The sequence below is a fragment of the Megascapheus bottae genome, chromosome 14, assembly GCF_031878675.1.
Source record: "Megascapheus bottae isolate mThoBot1 chromosome 14, mThoBot2.hap1, whole genome shotgun sequence".
Taxonomy (NCBI): Eukaryota; Metazoa; Chordata; class Mammalia; order Rodentia; family Geomyidae; genus Megascapheus; species Megascapheus bottae.
In genome coordinates, this window is record NC_143522.1 from 30,569,949 (window position 1) to 30,577,342 (window position 7,394).

Below are 7,394 nucleotides of genomic sequence, written 5' to 3' on the forward strand. Positions count from 1 at the left end.
ACCTGATCACAGTCGTGCACACAGATCAGTTGTGCACACACAGATCACAGCCGTGCACACAGATCACAGTCGTGCACACAGATCACAGCCGTGCACACAGATCACAGTCGTGCACACAGATCACAGCCGTGCACACACAGATCACAGCCGTGCACACAGATCACAGCCGTGCACACCTGATCACAGCCGTGCACACAGATCACAGCCGTGCACACAGATCACAGCCGTGCACACAGATCACAGTCGTGCACACCTGATCACAGCCGTGCACACAGATCACAGTCGTGCACACCTGATCACAGCCGTGCACACAGATCACAGCCGTGCACACCTGATCACAGCCGTGCACACCTGATCACAGCCGTGCACACCTGATCACAGTCGTGCACACAGATCACAGCCGTGCACACACAGATCACAGTCGTGCACACCTGATCACAGCCGTGCACACAGATCACAGCCTTGCACACAGATCACAGTCGTGCACACCTGATCACAGTCGTGCACACCTGATCACAGCCGAGCACACAGATCACAGCCGTGCACACAGATCACAGTCGTGCACACCTGATCACAGCCGTGCACACAGATCAGTCGTGCACACCTGATCACAGTCGTGCACACCTGATCACAGCCGTGCACACAGATCACAGCCGTGCACACCTGATCACAGCCATGCACACCTGATCACAGCCGTGCACACCTGATCACAGCGGTGCACACACAGATCACAGTTGTGCACACCTGATCACAGCTGTGCACACACAGATCACAGTCGTGCACACACAGATCACAGCAGTGCACACAGATCACAGCCGTGCACACACAGATCACAGGCGTGCACACAGATCACAGCCGTGCACACACAGATCACAGCCGTGCACAGATCACAGCGGTGCACACACAGATCACAGTTGCACACACAGATCACAGTCGTGCACACAGATCACAGCCATGCACACAGATCACAGTCGTGCACACCTGATCACAGTCGTGCACACAGATCAGTTGTGCACACACAGATCACAGCCGTGCACACAGATCACAGTCGTGCACACAGATCAGTCGTGCACACAGATCACAGCCGTGCACACACAGATCACAGCCGTGCACACAGATCACAGCCGTGCACACCTGATCACAGCCGTGCACACAGATCACAGCCGTGCACACACAGATCACAGCCGTGCACACAGATCACAGCCGTGCACACCTGATCACAGCCGTGCACACAGATCACAGCCGTGCACACAGATCACAGCCGTGCACACAGATCACAGTCGTGCACACCTGATCACAGCCGTGCACACAGATCACAGTCGTGCACACCTGATCACAGCCGTGCACACAGATCACAGCCGTGCACACCTGATCACAGCCGTGCACACCTGATCACAGTCGTGCACACCTGATCACAGTCGTGCACACAGATCACAGCCGTGCACACACAGATCACAGTCGTGCACACCTGATCACAGCCGTGCACACAGATCACAGCCTTGCACACAGATCACAGTCGTGCACACCTGATCACAGTCGTGCACACCTGATCACAGCCGAGCACACAGATCACAGCCGTGCACACAGATCACAGTCGTGCACACCTGATCACAGCCGTGCACACAGATCAGTCGTGCACACCTGATCACAGTCGTGCACACCTGATCACAGCCGTGCACACAGATCACAGCCGTGCACACCTGATCACAGCCGTGCACACCTGATCACAGTCGTGCACACCTGATCACAGCCGTGCACACCTGATCACAGTCGTGCACACACAGATCACAGCCGTGCACACACAGATCACAGGCGTGCACACACAGATCACAGCCGTGCACAGATCACAGCGGTGCACACACAGATCACAGTTGCACACACAGATCACAGTCGTGCACACAGATCACAGCCATGCACACAGATCACAGTCGTGCACACCTGATCACAGTCGTGCACACAGATCAGTTGTGCACACACAGATCACAGCCGTGCACACAGATCACAGTCGTGCACACAGATCACAGTCGTGCACACAGATCACAGCCGTGCACACACAGATCACAGCCGTGCACACAGATCACAGCCGTGCACACCTGATCACAGCCGTGCACACAGATCACAGCCGTGCACACACAGATCACAGCCGTGCACACAGATCACAGCCGTGCACACCTGATCACAGCCGTGCACACAGATCACAGTCGTGCACACCTGATCACAGCCGTGCACACAGATCACAGTCGTGCACACCTGATCACAGCCGTGCACACAGATCACAGCCGTGCACACCTGATCACAGCCGTGCACACCTGATCACAGTCGTGCACACCTGATCACAGTCGTGCACACAGATCACAGCCGTGCACACACAGATCACAGTCGTGCACACCTGATCACAGCCGTGCACACAGATCACAGCCTTGCACACAGATCACAGTCGTGCACACCTGATCACAGTCGTGCACACCTGATCACAGCCGAGCACACAGATCACAGCCGTGCACACAGATCACAGTCGTGCACACCTGATCACAGCCGTGCACACAGATCAGTCGTGCACACCTGATCACAGTCGTGCACACCTGATCACAGCCGTGCACACAGATCACAGCCGTGCACACCTGATCACAGCCGTGCACACCTGATCACAGTCGTGCACACCTGATCACAGCCGTGCACACCTGATCACAGTCGTGCACACAGATCACAGCCGTGCACACACAGATCACAGCCGTGCACACCTGATCACAGCCGTGCACACAGATCACAGTCGTGCACACCTGATCACAGCCGTGCACACAGATCACAGCCGTGCACACAGATCACAGTCGTGCACACCTGATCACAGTCGTGCACACCTGATCACAGCCGTGCACACAGATCACAGCCGTGCACACACAGATCACAGTCGTGCACACCTGATCACAGCCGTGCACACAGATCACAGCCGTGCACACAGATCACAGTCGTGCACACCTGATCACAGTCGTGCACACCTGATCACAGCCGAGCACACAGATCACAGCCGTGCACACAGATCACAGTCGTGCACACCTGATCACAGCCGTGCACACAGATCACAGCCGTGCACACAGATCACAGTCGTGCACACCTGATCAAAGTCGTGCACACTACTTGAAAGGAAGTGAATCTCCGCGAAGTCCATTCTCGGACCCCGGACCTCGGCTGGCTTGGAGCGCGAGCCGCCGGCGGTGACAAAAAAGGTCCGTAAGGACGGCCCCCCGGGGAGGAGAGCGACGGCGAGCGCAGGGACGCTAACGAGCTAGTGAGTCCGCCGGAGAACTGGCCACAGAACGCCGACGTTCCGGACGAGATTGGCTTAGGAGGATGACGTAGTCTGTGTGCGACGACTCCGCCGCCGCGCCAATAGAGGGCTGCCCCCGCTGCTTGGTGGGGCGGACGGATGTCTGCCAGTCTCGCGAGAAAACGAGATTGCCGAGGACGGGAATAGACCAATCACCACGCCTCTTCTTCCTGGCTTGCTGGAGGAGTACCGCTCCCCGGCGGGAATAGACCAATCACCACGCCTTTCCTTCCTGGCTTGCTGGAGGAGTACCGCCCTCCGGCGGGAATAGACCAATCACCACGGCTCTCCTTCCTGGCCTGCTGGAGGCGGAGTACCGCCCCCCGACGGGAATAGACCAATCACCACGCATGTCCTTCCTGGTTGCGAGGATTGGCCGGAACACGCACATGACCCAGCTGCAGGGCAGGTGACGCGCTGTTTGGACACGTGACCTGCCACCGGCGGTGCTCGCGCGCGGCTCCGGCCGGGCCCCGGGTTGGAGCCCCCCTGCACCCTAACTAAGGAAGCGTGGAATGGAGCCGCCGAGGGCGGGCGCGGCGGGCCCTCGCGGGTCGGGGCCGGGCGTGCGCGGGGCAGCCGCGGCCCGGCGGCCCGAGGTGGCGCGGTGCGGTCCTGGACCCCAGGGCCTCCCCTCCGACCAGCTTTCCAGGCAGGGCCGCTGCGTCAGTTTCCTTCTGCCTTGTTTTTTAGAATCTCGGGGACCTGTCTGCCCCGGGCTGGCTTCCCCTTTCGACCCTCAGGTCTCAGCCTTCTGAGGAGCCAGGCTGGCAGCCATGCGCCGGGCTAGCAGTTAGGAGGTGAGTAGAGTGGACTGATGTCACGTCCCAGCTGTCACCTCCATTGCTTCAAGCACTGCATCCGAAAGGGGCGGAGAGCCCACCTTCCTCCATCCGTGATGCCCCCACTTCAGTTCCGCGGGCTGTGGGTGGCAAGTTGAGGGGACAACGTGGTTTCTTCTCACCCTGTCCGCAGCTGCATCTACAGAGCCACTTCACTGTCCGTCCCACACACTGTCCTGCGCTCAATTCCACGTCCCATCAGCTGCCTCCACTCCGGGAAGCACCCAGCTGTTCTGGCAGAGACCGGTAGGTGGCCCCCTGAGCCTCTTGGTTGTTTTCCTTGAAGTGGACACCGTCACCTCAAGGCCACCCTTGTCTGCACTTTCAACCACCAAGCCTCAGGCCATTGTGTCTATCATCTCTGTCCAGGCCTGGGGAAGACCTGGCTGGCTGGTTCCAGCTTCCTCTGCATTGTCCACAGCCCTGCTTTGAACTACAAAGCTGCCACACGAGCTTGTACAGATGTGTGGGTGGCTTGCCAGGAAGCAGGAAGATGGCTTTTCCTAATCTCCATAAGCGTTCCCTGCTCCAAGGTCTCAGTCAAGTTCTCAGAATCACATTGAAAGATGAGAAGCTAGGCGTTGAGTCCTGTTCCATGTCCTAACACACCTGGCCTCTGCTTGACATCCCTTACAGCAAACTTCCAAGGAAGTCACGCCATGACCACCCTAGCACCTAAGACCTTACCAAGGAGGCTTACCAGGGATGGCTCACACTACAAGTTGGGAAGGAGCTGCCCTTAATTAATAATATATTTCCTTAGCATGGTTCCTTTGCTACAACTAGTGAAAGTATTAACAGATTATCATTTAACCAGAATCCATAATTCAGATTTCTTAGGCTTTTCCATTCCAATACCAGCTACCCATAGGATACCCATCCCATTTCACTGTGTACTTTTTCCTCACTGCAGGGACTTAAACCTGGGTCCTGGGCTCTGTCCTTCATCTTCCTCATTGAAGGCTGGCACCCTGTCACTTGAGCCATAGCTCTCCCGTGGCTTTTTAATGGTTCATTGAAGAGTCTCCTAGACTTCTCAACCTCAGTCCTCACATCTCAGCCTCCTAAGTAAATAGGATTACTTGCATGGGCCACCAGTGCGAGTGTACAGGGCTTGAGCTCAGGGCCTGAGCACTGTCCATGAGCTGTTCCACTCAAGGCTAGGGCTGTATCTCTAGGAGCACAGCTCCGCTTCCGGTTTTCTGGTGGTTAACTGGAGGTAGGAGTCCCGCGGACTCCCCTGCCTGGCTGGCTGTGGATCTCGATCCTCAGATCTCAGCCTTCTGAGTAACTAGGATACAGAGGTCCTTCAGGTCATGGGATGATGTGTTTTTAAATGATCAAAGGACCTAAGTAGACGGGTGCTTGCCTAGCACGGAGAGACCTTGAATTCAAACCCCTACGTTACCAAAATAAAACAATAAAACAGTTAAAGCCAGGCATGGTGACACATACCTGTCATACTAGATGTCAGGAAGCTGAGGTAGGATTGTGACTTCAAGTCCAGATTCTGCTACAGAGTAAGACCTTATCTCAAAAAATGTTAATGATAAGCTTCATGTATATTTTACCACAGTAAGTTTTCGGGGGGTTTTTTTTTTTTTTGGTTATTAGTTGTTGTTGCTTTTTTTTTTTTTTTTTTTGGACAGTCTCTGGAGCTTGAACTCAGGGCCTGAGCACTGCCCTTGGGCTTTCTCAAGGCTAGAGCTCTACCACTTGAGCCACAGCACCACTTCTGACTTTTTCTATGTATGTGGTATCAAGGAATTAAACCCAGGTCTTCATGCATGCTAGACAAGCACTCTACCACTAGGCCAAACTCCTGGCCCCACAATAAGGTTTTTTTTATAAGCTGAAGAAATAAAGGTACAATTTAAACAACGCTTCTTCTTTTTTGCTTTTTCAATAAAGAAACCATATCTATTACAAAAACATGTAACTAGTGTCTTGTAGGTGTGGACATGCCTGTAATCCCAGGTCCTACAAAATTAGGACGACTGAGATCTGAGACCCACTTAAGCAAAAACACAAGACTAACGGAAAGAAAAGCAAAATCAGAGGACCTGGGGCATGGTGCAAGTAGTAAAGTACTAGTCTAACAAGCATGAGACAGTAGGTGTAACCCCAGGATGGATGATAGATAGATGGAGAATCAAAACTGTCTTTCAAGGCCTTGCTTCTAGAAGAAGGCTCCCCTGCACACCAGGATCCAAGATCTGTGCAATGCAGCCGCCAGGACAGGAGCAGCCAGTGACTGACTCTTGCCACACTGGTGATTAAGTGACAGGACCACACTTAGTGTTGTCTTCCATAGTCTGACTTACTGAAGAAGAGCCTGACAGAGAGACTGAGCAGGAGCAGGAGCCTGGCATGTCACATGGAGCGGTTTCAGAGGAAGCAGGGCCATCCAGAGACTCACGGGAAAGTTCTCAGGGACCCTCAGTCATGCTGAGGTACAGAGCATGGACCTTGGAAGCCGAGGAAGGAGGAGCTGCCAGTGCAGGGACACAGGAAGAACACCCAAGGACAGCCAGTGAAGTTGGGAGGAGAGATGAAGACTCATGGGACCATTTCTGTCATAGGCTATGGTATGGCCCAACCCAGCTGTGTCATTTCTGGTGAGATGGGACCTCTCCCAACTTGGCTTTCTGGTCTACACAGTGGGGATAATCGTGTATTCATTCAGCAAGTGTTTCCGTAGTCTGGCTTTGTGCCAGACTCGCACCATGAGCTTCCACAGCTCGTGGATGGTGTCCACTCAGAGTAGGCGGCGCACAATAGGCTCTTTCTGAAAGAGAAACCCAGGGAACAAGAGCCAGGCCTGGGATACTGGAGAAAAGTTGTGCCAAGCATCACTCTCAAAGCCCTTGAGCTGGGTACTGGTGACTCACGCCTGTAATCCTAACTACTCAGGAGGCTGCGTTCTGAGGATCATAGTTCAAAGCCAGACAGGGCATGATAATCCAGGTAACTCATCTCCAATTAACCATGAGAAAACCATAAGCGGCCCTGTGGCTCAAGTGGTCGGGTGCTAGCCTTGACCTGAAGAGCTCAGGGATAGCGCCCAGGACCAGAGTTCAAGCCCCATAATTGACAAAGAAGCAAAGCAAAGCAAACCCTTCACAAAACTGAGGCAGTGACCCTTGCTTGGCTTGGTGGCGTGTGGTGGAATATGCTCCGTTGGTGCTGTAGCTACAGGTACAAAGATCACAGACACCGCCACCTGG